The following is a 16,607-nucleotide window of genomic DNA, read 5'->3' as shown; positions in this document are numbered from 1 at the left end:
ACCAGGGCTGCGGAGTCTTGAGTCGGTGTAAAACGAACAGACTCAGACTCCTAAAATATAGAATACATTGGATACAGTAGTACAATGCAGTATATGCCGTAAAAGTTTTCAGAATAATTTGGCAAAGTTATGAAATGTCCTATAAATGTCTGTTCTATTCCTGATCTAAGGATCTTTGCTTTTAGTTGAGATGAATCTGTGCTGCACTTTATGTAGACGCTCAGTTGTGAGGCAGAGCTGTGGAGTCGGAAGTCAGGGAAATTGAGGAGTAGGAGGTTTGGCTTACTAACTCCACAGCCTTGTCTGAAATGCTGCTGCGTTTCAGAAATAAACATACAGACTGTCCCGTCCCCGGCAGCTTCTCGCCGCCTTGGATTGAGCCTATGTGCACGTATAGGCAGAGGCTTATCAGTCACCATCAGCAGGCAGGGAGAAGCTGCCGGGGACTCTTCTGTCTGACAAGACTCCATTGCGGTTCAGACCTTGGCGGCTGCAGCGTTTCAGAGTCGAACATGCCTGGCTGAGATCGTACAGCCATTGCCTGATACATATTGCCCGTGACTGAGAACTCCACCTCTAGGCCACAGGCGGTTTTAATTACAGCAGGATCTTACCTTTACATACACATGCAGAATTTAGTCTCAAGAGAATACACATTGGTAGGTTCCTGGTATCGAGAAACGCCTTACCGTGGCTACCAGGTACACATGAATTGGCCAATTTATGCGCTAAGATTTCTCAGTTATTTCTATTTTCTACAGCAGCAATGCAATTTAAAATTTCATCTCTTTCATGTTTGCATAATTGGCGTTGCAGAGTGCTACTTTGTTAGTTACATGGATTGGGCAGCGTGAATCAGCTGTCAGGTTCCTTTTAAAAGGGGCTTTCAATGAGCAAGTTTGTTTTCCCTGTCAGATGGAACTGAAGTCAATATCAATAAATGTCAGTAAATATTAGCGTGCAGCAGGCGTGCAAGTAGCCCAACTCCAGATCCTGAACTTGAGGCCATCACTACAGTCCAGCAGACTTACTTAGCAAGACTTGACAAAACATACTGCATTAACCAGTTAAATGGCAAATTAATAAGTAACAGATTGATATACTTCATTACATCCATCTTTATTCCACCATAAAGACTAACTATACACTAGGATACCAACTGTGCTTTGATATATCACAAGGATATGCAGTTACCATAAACAGCATTACACCAATGTATTACTGGTGGGTAGAAGCTGGCAGCTTTATCGGTTGTGGAATACTCTCAACACTACCCAGCTACAAAGCAGATCAACATTTACAACTAATGTACTGAAAAAACACACATGCACGTTCAGCCACTTCACGTAATGACTAGATAGAAGTTTCATTCATGCAAAACGTATGGAAGTTTAAGTCAGCAATTTCCAATAGTATGTTGGTTTAAAAGCTTAAGTTGTCAGAAAGTTCTCATGCCTACCCATTCATGAGCGAGGTGAAAAACATCCACAAGGGTGGAGCTGCAAAGGAAGTTTGGCCTTGTCCTGTCCTGTCTAATATATTAATCCCAAGGAAAAAAGCAATTCAAGAAGAATGTAAAATATGGATGTCCATCTCCTTCCAGACAGAATGCCAGTGACCGACCACCACTGTCACTTCATAAATCAACTGCATGATGGCCTGCAACGCAGTAACAAGCTTGTGAACAAGGGTGTACTAACCCGAAACGCCCACATGTTTGGTTGGGATGAAAGTCAAATTTTTACAAAAGGTAATGGATTTTACTTTAGTTTAGGATTTTGTGCAGGAACAAAAGGGGGCAAATACACATCTTTCAAAGGATAAATTGGGCAGCAAACGAACACTCAGTTCTTAAAGTGAATGTTGTTTGTAAGCAATGAATCTGCGTAAGCATTTGAGGGACTTTGACAAGTACCAAATTTTGATGGCTAGATGACCAAAATCAGAACATCTCTAAAATGGCAGGTCTTGTGGGGCGATCCCAGTATGCAGTGGTTAGTAGGCAAAATAAAACAAAAATTGGATATGGTCTTAGTCTCCCAAGGCTCACTGATGGAGTCAATGAACAAAGGATAGCAAGTTTGGTCTGATCCTACAGCAAAGTTACTGTGCTTAAAAAAACAAACAAACAAACAAAAAAACCCTGTTAAGGGTTTGTCCAGTGAAAACGAGTTATCGCCTATCCTGTCTCCAACCGCCCAGACCTGCACAACAGGGATCTTTTATCCCCATTAGAAAGGAGTGACAGTGCGCATGCTCAACCGCTGCTCATTCATTCTCTGACACTCACTGATCAGCAAGTTATCACCTATCCTAAAGATTGGTAATAACTTTAATTTGACAACCCCTTTAATATTTGCTGTATATGTGGCTGCACAGGTGCAGATAGATACTCTGATCAATATTGACCCTGTTCATTGCTGAAAGCGCCTACAATGCTTACTTGATCGTTAGAACTGGACGAAGACGCAATGGAAGAAGGTGGTCTGGTCTAATGAATCACATTTTCTTTGACTGGCAACATAGTTTTAAGGTTGAAGGAAGACTAAGTCCATCTAGTTCAACCCATAGCCTAACATGTTGATCCAGAGGAAGGCAAAAAAAAACCATGTGGCAAACACTAAGCTCCACATTGGGAAAAAAAATTCCTTCCCGACTCCATACGACAATCAGACTAGTTCCCTGGATCAACGCTCTATCAAGGAATTTAGTATTTATAACCTGTAATATTATACTTTTCAAGAAAGGCACCCATGCCCTTCTTCAATTGGTTGACGATCGGCTGCTGATCAGTCTATATTTCGAATTGAGATAGTTTTAGGATTGTCAACACAGATGAATAACCCATGAATTATCAAGTCTGGGGCACCTATTAAATAATTGACAACTGAGTGTTATCAGTTGGAGCTGTATCCATATGTACGTTGCCAGTATCAGACCGCTTAAAAGGGGAATGGTAACACCCAGCTGTCAATTCATTTATAAAAGGTTTAAAAAGGGAATCTCACCAGGTTTATGCCACCTAATCTGAGATCAACATGATGTAGAAACAGCGACCCAGATTCCAGTGATGTGTCACTTACTGGGCTACTTAGTGATAATCTCCTGCTATTGAAAGGGATTTTATTTAAACTACCCAATGGACTAGTAAGCCTGCTGCCATGTAGTCCTCCATTTTAAATTAATTCTGTACAACTACGCCCCCCACCACTGATTGGCAGCTTTCTATGTACACTGTAGCAGAAAGCTGTCTGATGTGGGCGGGGTTATACAGAACTCAACAGCCAGATAACTGCTAGATCTGCAGCAGAGAAAATGTCAAAATTAGTGTTGAGCGAGTATGTTTCATTAACTCTTTTGGCGAGCACGCTCGGGTGCTTGTTGAGTATTTTGGCGTGCTTGGCTTTTTTTTTTTTACTGTCGCCGCGGCTGGAAGGGTCACAGCTGTTAGACAGCTGTGACACGCAGAGTTAGCCTGTCGAAAAAGCAATCTCTGCATGTGTCACAGCTTCCTAACGGCCATGACACTTGCAGCCGCGGCGACAGTATAAAAAAAAAAAAAAAAAAAAAAGCCAAGCACACCAAAATACTAAAGAGTTAATGAAACATACGCGCTCAACACTAGTCAAAATGACAGCAAGCAGCTCAGCAAGTGACACATCGCTGTAATCAGGGTCTCTGCCCCTACATTATTCTGCTCTCATATGGGATAGCAAAAACCTGGTTAGAGATTCCCTTTAAGAGTAATTAAAAGGGTATTCCCATCTCCAAGATCCTATCCAAATATGTAGTAGGTGTAATAAATAATATTAGCAAATACCTCCAATTAGAAATATAGTATAGTTTCTGATTCGCTATGTCTCTTTGCTCATGTGCAGGCATTGCAGGACCTTAGGTATCCATGGTTACGACCACTAGCAACTAGCTAACTGTCACTATATCAATGGTCGTAACCATGGATAATTAAGGTCCTGCAATGCCTGCACATGATGAAAGACAAATGTATAGTTTTTTCTGATTCGCTAATTGTAAGCATTTGCTGCTAACAATAATAATATTATTATTATTATTATTAATTACTCCTACTACATATTGCGATTGGATATAGAAGATGGGAATACCCCTCTAAAGGAATGGCAAAATGTAGACTTGTAAGAACACGGGTCCCAAAATTGTTATTTTATTGGTAAGTGTTCACACCGAACAAAGTTTATTCCCAAAATGAATCCGTTTGCTAACTGATGCAAAGAGAAGCAGAAGAATGATTTATGGAGTCCTTACGGATTCCGTTACACATCAGTTTTTAGAACAGAATAAAAAGTGCAGCACACAGAAATTTTCCAAACAAAGACACCAAATGAAAACCAGACAGACCCAATCAATCAACGGGGCTCTCTATATCAATTTGCATCAGTACTAAATAGGTTTAGGCAAACAGAGTTTATGCCCAAAATGGTCCTAAGACAAACAGAGTATATGATCATATATTGATGTCTGAAGTCCATCTTCAAGATAACCCATCACGAGGTTTTCCCAATATAAACTACAATCAACACCTTTAATGCCTCTTTTACAGCAGTGTAGCAAGCTGTATATAGTTCCCACACGCCCTCCACATAGCCCCATAAAATACATTTTATTACCCCTCCCATACGGAACGGTCCGGTCCAATGGGTGTCGCTGTTCTTTCTCTCCTCGCAGTTGCTGTCCTCCAGCCCCATGTGGATGACACATCCTACGCCATTCACAGAGAGTCCCCATTCGTGCTCTTGTGCAGAGGGCAGAGCATGTCATGCACATGTACAGGAAGAGGCAAAAAAAGAGTGGGGAGGAACCCAAAGTAAAGTGGATGCATGCACATTACAGTACTTTGCTCTGCCCTTGGCAGGAGTGCAATTGGGTACACTTTGTAGATGACGTAGGACACATCAACATGAAGCAAGCAAGAGGATGGCGATTGCAAGAAAAGGTGCTGAAGTATGACCAGGAACACCAATCAGACCAGACAGTGCGGATAAGAGGTATTTTTTTGGGATATGCAAAGAGGGTGTGGAACTTATCTACATCTTGCTAGACTACTGTAAAAGTCATTAAAAAGGTGGTGGCAGTAGTTTATTGGTAAAATCTGGAGACAGGTTCTCCAATCATGGTCAAACAGGTCTAGACTTCAGGATTCACCATGGACTTCTTATCACAACTCTACAGCCGCATAGATCCCAGGATGCTGTGGAGTGCAGGTCTGGAAATCACAGTCCGTTCTCATAATCAAATACAGACTTCAATTTGGCCTGTCAAATCTTCTTTATATGTTTAGTTATTTAATATATTAAACAGTGATAGGGAAGAATAATAGTCAGTTTTCCAAGTTTGCAACCTTTTACAGAAAAGTTATCAGTCTGTGGAAACACGAAATTTGGTGCCAAATTAAAAAAAAAAAAAAAAAAAAAAAATTCTACTTGTCATTTCAGTTAATTTGCTGACAAATTTATTGATAATTTATTAAGAGTTTAAAGTACTGGTATATTTGTGGTTCCCATTTTACAGCCACTACAAATAGCAATTCTTTAAAGTGAGCAGTAGAGGTCACAAAAGGTCAAAAGCACTCACTAAAAAGTGTTCTGTAGAAAATGTTCTGCACACTGGAACATGTTATTTGGAAATGTGTTAAGGCACATAGCCATTGTCTGAGTTTTTCCCATGAGTCAGCAGAAAAACTACTATAAGCATTAAATCAGGTAGGAATGATCACTATGTGCAATGCTAAAAATGGAAACTGTTCTCAGGAATGAAGAAGTCTTGCACACGCCGTTCCCCGTTCTTCATGCACTTTCAGTTTCTGGTCTCTAAAATCACATGCTTTCACAGGAGACCTGTAAATCCCCCAGATCTGCAGCAGATTACAGGAAGGGTGCAGTATTGAGCCAATTATCACCAGGCTCTTGTGGTGGGTCTTATGAATATATATTTCATTTTCACTTTTTCATTGCATTCTGCCCATTTTCTGGAAAATCATTACAGTTTGAAGAGGTGCGGTCCAGTGTTCTGTACATACGTCATCAATACGAGATTGGAGGGGATCCAACACCCGACACCCCCAATTATCAGATGTTCTCCACTTTGGCAGCAGCCAAATCTAAGCGATGTAGAGGGAGGAACGGCACTTCTCCGAGCACGGTTTAGTGGCCGCTGCCACACACTGCCATTTATCTCCCATTGAAGTGAAGTGGAGAAAAAGCAGCCACTAATGTACAGAGCTTCAGCGTTTCCCTCCGTGCCTAGCTTCATTCTGACCACTGCCGGAGCAGATAATGGCCAGTCAGCGGGAGGTGCTGGGTGTTAGACCCCACTGATCTCATTAAAAGACCTATCCCGCAGATAGACCAGCAATATATCATTATTCCAGAGAACCCTTTAAGTCTAGTTTTAATTTCAATACATTAAAGATAATCACTGTTAGTGGTAGTCCTAGCCCCCTGAATTCAGCCGCTTTCACTCTGAAGTGGTCACGGAATAGAAACATCCTATCCCAAAATGTCACTTTTTAGCATTCATATGTATTGGTCTCACTTTTAATTGCACATTGATTAAAGAGGTTGGCGACTTTTTATTTTTTATTGATGACCTATGGGAGGTGCAATCACCCGACACCCCTGACAATCAGCTGTCAACAGAGCACAGTAGCGCCATCATTTCTATAGTGGCCGCAGCTGGATACTGTATGCAATTCCACCCCTTATTCAGCGAAGGAAAGAATCTGTAGTTGGCAGTCAGGACCACTACAGCCTTGACGGAGCTGCTGTGCTCCGGCAGCATCTGAGAACTTCCGGCTGCCGAATAGCAGAGGTGCAAGGTGTCGCACCCCCACGATCAGCCGATATTGATGGCCTGTCATAAAAGTCGGATCACATATGGGTGACCATCTGAATGGCACCCGTTTATTTTTTACAGATCCATTATAATCAGGAAAATTGTATTTGGCTTTTTATTCTTTATTAAAATTGTTGATTTAAAAAGACAAATGTCATGTAGATGCAAAAAGAAAAACAAACACACACAACAAAAGCCAGTCATACAGATAATGACGGACTATTTAGCATATGCTCAACTAAACGAGAGCTAGGGGAACCAGATCTCTTCATCTCTATGTCTGCTATACATTGGAATACATCTCTATGTTGGTCAGGAAAATGGTTATTTCTAATGTACACAAAACAGTTCATTCTAAAATTTAACAATACACTTTAAGGATATCTGAAGTTTAGGTATGCTTTTAAGTATCTTCCATTTCATTAGTTCAGGAGTCAGTGCCATTATTTTGACATAAATGGATAGCAATGATTCATAGGAAATGGTTATCAGATAGAACAAAAAATGTCCAAACCAGGGCTGTGGAGTCTGTAAGCCAAACCACCGACTCCTCAATTTCCCTGACTCCAACTCCACAGCTCTACCTCACTACTGAGCGTCTACATAAAGTGCAGCACAGATTCATCTCATCAAAAAGCCGAAATCCTTAGATCGGGAAGAGAACAGGCATTTATTAGGACATTTCATAACTTTCCCAAATCCTTATGACAAAATGTACAGCACATACTGCATTGTACTAATATTATATATATATATTTTTATTTCAGGACTCGGAGTCTGTCCATTTTATACCGACTCCACCGAAATGGACACCTGCTCTGACTCCACAGCCCTGGTCCAAACGAAGGTAAACTTGATAGCACCAATACAATTTTTGTGGTTAACCAGTAAAACATGACATTAAAAATCAGAAATAGTAAAAAGGAATAGTCGATTGATGCTGCCCAAACCAAGAGGTAGCAGGAATCAGAGCCTGGTTGTAGGATTGCAGCCAGGTAGTTATTTTTCTAAAACATTCAGGTTTTCACAGCTCCTCAAACTGTTTTTCTCTGATCACGGAGTCCAACTCAGATTTCGGCTGACCACGGTTTATGCACCATGAATCAGGTTCCCTTTAAGGCGACACTAAAGACAGGAACAGCAGAGAAAAAAGGGCAGCAATGAAAATGGGGTAATGATGTAAAAAGCAGAACCCAAAAAAAAAAAAAAAAAAAAAAAAAAAAAAAAGAGAAGGTGGTATCCGGGGCAGCCTGCCAATATGAATAGGATGCATATGTGGTAACAGTAATTTATTACACCAGGGCAACCCAAGAAAAACATGGGGGTGGTTTAGTAAGGTCAAGGTTGCAATTTTTAAGTAACTGTATATTTGTTTACTATGATGCTGGAGAGTTTATTAAAAACCCACCCATTCAAAGTTTGACTTCTTGTAGGTAGACTTGTATTCCTCCACCACCACACCCAAGAGTGGGCAATAGTTTAACAGTCCCAAGGCAGTCATGAAAGCTGCCTAAACCCCAGGGAAGGGAGGATAGCATTTTTTTTGTGGTTCTTGTACACAGCTGTTTTCCCATAGGCAAAGATCTGCACCAAAATCCCACAGCTAGCAATCACATCAGCTGGATCGTGCTTGACTCCTGCTTCCTTGATGAACCTCTGTGCACCCCAGACTTGATTATCTGGGAGAAATTGGCTGCTAAACTGAAATATCTAGGAATCTATTTTTTTTTTGTCAAACAGAAATATCTATATAATTAATGTTATAATGCAGGAGGCTTGTGTGCAGTGTCCTGCATCTTTCTCCGCACACGTCCTTTTCTTCCTACTATAAAGGATAAAAAGCAGAAAAGGAGACATGAGGGAATTGTTCATTAAGATGCCATATATGCATCACGGGCACGAACAGTGAAGAGAGGTATACTCTGCCCGGCTTAATACCTGGAAGTACACGGTGCATGCCCAGGAGAATTGGAGGAGACTGGTAGTGCGGAGCAGCCAGGGAGAAGTCAATGACACACAGAAGGGAGGGTCTGAAGAACAGACTCACCTTCAGCATTCACACAATGGCATCTTATTAACCCATTCCATTTGGTACAATGGCTTGGTGGTAATTTATGGTCATAAAATTTCTTTGTACTTTAATACAAGAACTACAATATTAGACTTTTTAACATCCCAATCATCCCCATTGCAAGCCAGCCAGCTACCAGCAATGCACCCAGTATGGCTCCAAACTGCTGGACAAATCTCTCCCTCCGACATTTTCCCATTAGCGGAGGATTAATAACACCTCTCCCAGGTAGAATGATATAAATGAGAGTAGGATCCAGCTCACCCATGAAGAAGCCAGCAAATCCTCGGCTCGGGTGAAAAAACAATATGAAAAGGTACAGTACCAGCAAAGTCTATGGGATTTCAAAAAATCTCATGCACACAGCTTGGTTTTTGTTTGATCAGCATTTTGTGCTTTGCATGGTTTTTTTCTCTTTCCAGAATATAGCATGTCACTTCTTTTAGCGTTTTCTCACCCACTGGAAGTAATGGGTGGTAAAAAAAAACGCCTAGTATGAACATAGCCATCAGGTTTTGCTGTGTTTTTAGTGGAGAAACAAAAAAAAAAAAAAAAAAAAAGGTAGCACAGAGTGTGAAACTCATTTATTTTTGTGACTTTACCATCTTGTCTTGGTCACCTGAGATAGTTTGGATTAGAACAGCGTAATTAAATTAGCAATGTGTGCAGTTTAAACATTGGCTGAGCCAGGTGTGAGATTGAACAATACCTGTGGCCCATATGGAGGTGTGAAATTGAACAATGCCTGAGCAATTCAATGGCAGACCATAGTGTGAAAATAAATAGTGTCCTACAAACTCAATGCACTGGCAGGGTCTTAGAAAAACTATTCCTGAACAATTCAACTCCCTCCACTGTTACATTTGAAATTCTGGTGAATATGGTTTCACATATGTCATGCATTAGTAACCTGTGTTCATGCTTCTGTGGTGGAAGCAAAGCTAAACTTTGGGATCCTGAAAAACGCACCAAAACCTGCGTTTTTGACACAGCTTCCCTGCAGAAAAAAAAAAACGCTAAAAAAAGCGCCTAGTGTGAACATAGCCTTACAGTGAGGTCTAATATAATAATTTCTCTTTCCTGAAATGTTGCCATTATGACTTAAAGGAAACCTGTAATCCGATTCATGCTGCCCAAGCATGAATCAGATCCTAGCTGTACGATTGCAGCCAGGTATATTTTTCCATAAACGGATATCATAGAAAATAAACTTTAAAAGATCGGTAGGGGAGAATCATGGCCAATAAACACGACCAGTTCAACTCCGGCTCTTCCCAGAGATGCTACAGGTTCTCCCTCTGTACACACGAGAGGAAGACCTGTCAGTCACCTGCAGCAGTGCTGGGAAGAGGTGACCGGGGCCAGCGCCCAATTAGTCTACCATCCAGGGTCACTGGATCCTTAAAGCATATTTTCTCTAGAACGCTGGAGCATTTCAGATAAAAATATATTTGGCTGTAATCGTGCAGCCGGGCTCTGATTCATGCTGCCCACAGTTTGTGCAGTAGGCAACAGATGACTAGATCCCTCTAATCTGCATTTACACCATCCAACTTAGTGCATTAACCCCTCAGTGACAGGCAATTTTTACAATTCTGACCACTGTTACTTTATGAAGTAATTAGTCTGGAACGCTTCAACAGATCCCACTGATTCGGAGAAAGTTTTTTCATTACATATTGTACGTCATGATAGTGGTAAAATTTGGTTGATATTTCCATAAATATCTGCAAATTATATAAAAAAAATTGACAAAAAAAAAAGTGAAAATTTTCAAGCTTAAAATATTTATGCCCTGAAATCAGATAGTTATATCACACAAAATAATAAATAGCATTTAACAAGTCTACTTTACATCTGCAGAATTTTTTAAACATTTTTTTTTTTCGTTAGGCAGTTTGAAGGGTTCAAAGTTGACCAGCGATTTCTCATTTTTCCAACAAAATTTGCAAAGCTTTTTTTTTCTAAATCACATTGACTGAGGGGCCCATGTGACAGAAAAAGCCCAAAAGTGACACCATTCTAAAAACTGCACCCCTCAAAACCACCTTCAAGAAGTTTATTAACCCTCCAGGTTCTTCACAGGAACCATCCACAACCTCATGAGGAGCATGCCCAGGCGTTGTAGGGAGGTCATACAGGCACGTGGAGGCCACAAACAATACTGAGCCTCATTTTGACTTGTTTTAAGGACATTACATCAAAGTTGGATCAGCCTGTAGTGTGTTTTTCCACTAATTTTGGGGATGACTAGAAATCCAGGCCTCCATTGGTTAATAAATTTGATTTCTATTGATGAATGTGCTGACAACAAAAGCACACAAAAATCAACTTTGTACAGAACAAAGTATTCAATGAGAATATTTCATTCATTCAGATCTAGGAGGTGTTATTTGAGTGTTCCCTTTATTTTTTTGAGCAGTGTACAAGCATGGCACAGTAACAACTAAGCACTTAGTAAGAGCTTGTGACACTTGTATCCAATAGCTTTGTGATTTGAAAGTGCTGCAGGTTTTATGAAGGGGGATTCCAATCTGAAAAGGAAATCTGTTAGCTGTGTAAACGGACAACAACTGATGTAAAGGCACAGAGCCAGCAATATAGCACTTACTGGGTGCAGTTTTGAGAAAATCCCCGTTTTTCGGTAGACGTAGCAGTGCCCAGAGTGCCGAGCTGTGCATTACCACACACACCACATTGGCAGCTTTCTGTGTACACTGTACATTGGCAGCAAGCTGCCAATCGGGGTAGGGTTACACAGATTAGCTGGACTGCTTGGCATGCAATACCTAGTCCTGCAGTGATAATCACCTGATGATAAAATACTGATTGTATTTAAGATTACAGCAAGCTGTTGAAAACGTGACATCACTGGAATCACACTCTCTGCCCTACATCATGCTGATCTCAGATTACATAGCAGAAACCAGCTGACAGATCCCTTTAGGACTGATGGGGTTCTATGAGCTACAGTACCAGAGAACAACTACTACACAGTGTATGGAGCTGCTGTGTCCTGGTTCTGTTCACAGTTTATATAGTTGGCGGCAGCAAGAGCTGATAACAGCTCATCGCTATGGGTTAAGGGTGTTGAACCCTCATCAATACGATGTTGATAAATATCTTAGTATTAGGTCTTTAATATAGTTGGCCTAGAAAACCCCTTGAAATGTTGTTCAGAAATGCTATGTACTTGAAGTACGCCCCTCAAAAATTTGATTGAAAACAGACTAGCTGAATACTTCAAAGCTCTATGTAGAAACAAGAAGTCTCTCCCTGCAGCAGTCATCATTAGAACTACAATTCTACTGTCTGCAAAGTCCCTGGCAGGGGGAGGTGCAGAGCAGCTGGGTCAGGAGTTGAAGAAGAAAAATGACTCAAATGGGGAAAAGTGACCTCCTGTTGCTATATGTAAGCTTAGAACAGGGTTCTCAAATATATGGCCCACAGGCCGCATGTGCCCCCTAAGGCTCCACTGTGCATCTCTTGTGCCCACCGAGCTGGAGACGCGCCGACATCAGCATTTCCTTTTCAACTGAATGTGCATCCTCAGACACACATTCAATTGAAATGTATTGTGGCGCAGAGACCAACTCTCCGAAACCGTAATACCAGCCACCGGCCAATCAGAGGCCAGCAGCTGACATCGGCGTCCTGGTGCGGCCGCGCATGAAGTCATTGCTTGGCGACCATGCTGTGGAAGAGGAGGAAAAAGGACGCTGTTCGACGAAGGAGTGAGGTCAGACGAAAATAATTTTTTTGTGTGTGCGCATGTAGAGAGCAACAGAATGGGGGGCATTGTTACAAGAAGGGGCATCACAGGACAGGGGACCCTGTTACAGGACAGGAATCATCATTACAGGATTTGGGACATTTTTACAGAATTATAGACATTGCGAGAGGATGAGGGTCAGAATTACTATGAGTGAGCTGAGGGAGGGGGTTGTAAAAAAAAAAAATTATATATATATATATATATATATATATATATATATATATATATATATATATATATATATATATATATATATATATATATATATATATATATATATATATATATATATATATATATAGAAAATAGAGAATGAAAAAAATAATGGAATAATATTTGGCCACTAAAAAGGCTGTTTATGTAAAAATTTAAGTGAAATACCTGTACCAGGTGAACACCATTACAAAAAAAAAATAAAAAAAATAAAAAATTGCTGCTCAAAGAGTCACATGGAAAAGTAATGGTATCACTGAAAAAGCTGTCTTCGCCCACAAAGAACGCAGCCCGTCATATTCAATTTTTTTTCTGTGCAGCCCATTTACCCTGGGTAGAAAGGCAAAGTGAGCAATTGTAAGTACACAGTGCTATATAATATGATGACTGCAATATATTAAGAGGATAAAAACTGATGGGAGGAGGAGTGCTTCTTTAACTCAGCTCAAATAGTATAGATTGGGGCACAAACCAAAAATCTATAGGATGAGTGCACCCTTGGAGCAGTCCTATATAGAGAAGTAAGCATGAGCTGATCAGAGGGGTCTGGCCACAGGAACCTGTGAGAATAGCAGACATGTCTTCCATACTTTCCCTGTGGCAGTAGCATTATGTGCTGCGCCATGTGCACGCTGCCTAGCCAACTCTAATGCAAAGTCACAGGGCCTTAATGTGCTGCCATACACTCGTGCCAGACCATAATACAGCTCTGGATGATTTGGAGGGTGTACAAAGCCATAGGTGAGGGAAAATGTGGTGTTAAAAAAAAAATAAAAATCATGTGTGCAATATACACAAACCAGAGCCAAGTCCAATAGATCACAATACAAGTGGCTGCATGCTGGCATCAGTGGCATACTCTGACCCAACTAACCCTCCCCCAGCTCAAATGAAAAATATACACATCAAGCGGGATCACATAAGGCAAACAGTCACCTGTTTATACAGCAGCGTACATGCCCAAGGACATGAAACTGTGAGAAAAAAAATCATTGTGACACTTCACAGGGAGGGGAGAAATACTATATTGGTACATAACACGGATGAGGGGACGGATTTAGCACATGAAGCATGTCCTGTGTGCAGGCAGCGCTGCTCCCTGGGAGCCATAACTGCTATTCTAACACTGACCTTGGGGAAGCACTTTGCCCTGTACTAGACTCCACAGACTACATGACATTGCACGGCTATAAACAGACAAGGGGAAAGCGGCTTCCTTGTGTATATGCTATTATTATACAGGGAAATATCCTCTGCAGCACTAGCTGCGGTGCTTCATCACACTGGGCACGGGATGGGGTTATGCCTTCTTACAAGAAGGCCACACTATAGACCATAATAGGCGGCTGGTGATAATTTTTCCTTCTCTTTTATAAATTGTAAGTATTTTAGAAACCAGGGCTGTGGAGTCGGTAAGCCAAACCTCCGACTCCTCAATTTCCATGACACCGACTTCACGACTCCACGACTCCCTCATACATGGCTCATGTTTAAGTGATAAATTTACTGTAGCACAGATTCATCTCAGCTAAAAGTCTAGACCCTTAGATCAGGAATAGGACATTTCATAACTTTACCAAATTCTTGTGAAAAAAATATTCCCTACAAACTACTGTACCCAATTTATTATATATTTTAGGAGTTGGAGTCGGTCTATTTTATACCGACTCCAACTCCACCAAAATGGACACCGACTCAAACTCCACAGCCCTGTTAGAAACCCACCCAATTCGGAAGGGCTATGGGACCCCATTAAGGGCCATTGTCTGCTCTCAGGATCAGTGAGCCATCCTCCTCCCATACCCACCACCTGAATACACCTATGACTACAGAGTGTGACACTGGATATTGTAACTGGACCCGTATGTTTCATAGTCCTGCATGGATGTGTTACACAGATCAGGCACTACACAACACAAAGTTTATTAGCCAGTCATCAACTAGCCCCCCAAAATGGTTCACTTACGTATCAGACTTGATTCTATGGTTCTGCAACGAAATTTGCATCAAATCCAGGTTACATGGTACAAAAAAAAAAAAAAAAAAAAAGGGTCTGACCCATTATAAGGCTGAATTTACACATGTATTATACAATCTATGCTTGGATCAGGATACTCATCCCAATCGCAGGGCTCCTGACTTACAGTACCATAGACATATATGATGCCATTAGTTCAAGTCCGATGACCCAGTGGTCAGGATGGGTATTGCGGTCTGTGCAGTCAGCATGATCAACACATCTGGCTAGTTTCACACTTCTGCAATTTACAATACATGTACAAACTGTTAATTCTGGATCAAACCCAAACTGAAAGCCTATCAGGCCACAGCAAATCTGGATATCACATGATGAGGACATGTAAAGATACCCTAAGAGCCCATTTATCCTGACCCATTGTGGCTGTTAAAGGGATATTCCCATCTCTAAGATCCCCTCCCACTATGCAGCAGGTGTAGTAATAATAATAATAATATTAGCAAATACCTCCAATTAGAAATGTAGTAGAGTTCTTCTGATTCGCGACATCACTCACCCCATGTGCAGGACACTGCAGTAGCTTAGGCATCCATGTTTACAAACACTGGCAACTAGCTAACTGTCACTATGAGTGGTAGTAATCATGGATACCTAAGCTACTGCAGTGTCCTGCATATGGAGTAAGTGATGTAGCGAATCAGAAGAACTATACTGCATTTCTAATTGGAGGCATTTGCTATTATTATTACTACTACACCTACTACATATTAGGATAGTATCTGGGAGATGGGAATACCCCTTTAAACGACCGCCCATTGGCAGTGGCTGAATGGTCCGTTTAGACTGGCCGATCACATTTCTGTGCACACAGTACAATGAATCAGTGCAGATAGAATATCATGTTCTCAGCAGCATGTTACGGTTTACACAGGATAATGTCCTGCAGAGAAAGATTATTTTTTTTAAAGTAAGCCTAAAATTAATTTCACCCAGCGAACAAGTGGTTTCCTTATTTTTGGGGTCATTAGGCTGATAACCAGGACCAAGCATTATAAGATGAACACTAGTTCCTGATTATTGGTCTCATTGGTCCCTACAGTCCAGCTCTAGTCCTTAGTCTCATATCTGGCTATCGGCTTCTTTTCCTCCACATCTCAGGCGTGAAGGTGAACAGGTAGAAGAAACAAGATTCCAGAAAGGGCCCCATAAATTTCTATGGGATCATTCCCGGCAGTTGTACGGGGCTGGTCCTGGAGTGAAAACAAAAAGCACAACGCCTGTCATCTGGTGTAAAAAAGAAGCCAGGACACAGGCAGGTGTGAACAGAACCTAAGGGCGTTCTGCAGGCAAGTGACAGCACTCATTGTATAAAGGGACAGCGGAATTTTACTGAGGACCTCACAATTGAGCGCCTGGGGCTTCCACCAAATGACTACTACTCCTACTGGGCAGGATCCGGACCACATGTAGTGGAGGCTGCAGACAGCCATCACAAGAGAAGCCCAGCAACTCCTGCATGATGGGCTGTTGTGCAATCTGCAGCCAGGGGCTTTACACAATGTCTGCCAGTCACTTCTAGGAGGGGAACTCCACCAGACACAGCAAGTGTCCACCACCCAGCCCTGCAGAACTACAAGTACCAGGGCACGGCCAGGGAGCACGCTGTGGCAGCCGAGCACTGCTGACCTTCACACCACATGCCC

At 41.5% G+C, this 16,607-nt stretch overlaps 1 protein-coding gene across 1 annotated transcript in view; it reads right to left on the bottom strand.

Annotated features, from left to right (window-relative positions):
* Nucleotides 1-16,607, bottom strand: part of NAMPT (nicotinamide phosphoribosyltransferase) — a 44,871-nt gene that overhangs the window by 27,941 nt on the left and 323 nt on the right. The gene's annotated exons all lie outside the window — the stretch shown is intronic.

This window comes from Phyllobates terribilis, unplaced genomic scaffold (assembly GCF_046119375.1).
Source record: "Phyllobates terribilis strain yellow unplaced genomic scaffold, ASM4611937v1 Scaffold_11__3_contigs__length_659146591, whole genome shotgun sequence".
In the NCBI taxonomy this organism is placed as follows: Eukaryota; Metazoa; Chordata; class Amphibia; order Anura; family Dendrobatidae; genus Phyllobates; species Phyllobates terribilis.
This window is presented reverse-complemented; position numbering and strand designations above follow the sequence as displayed.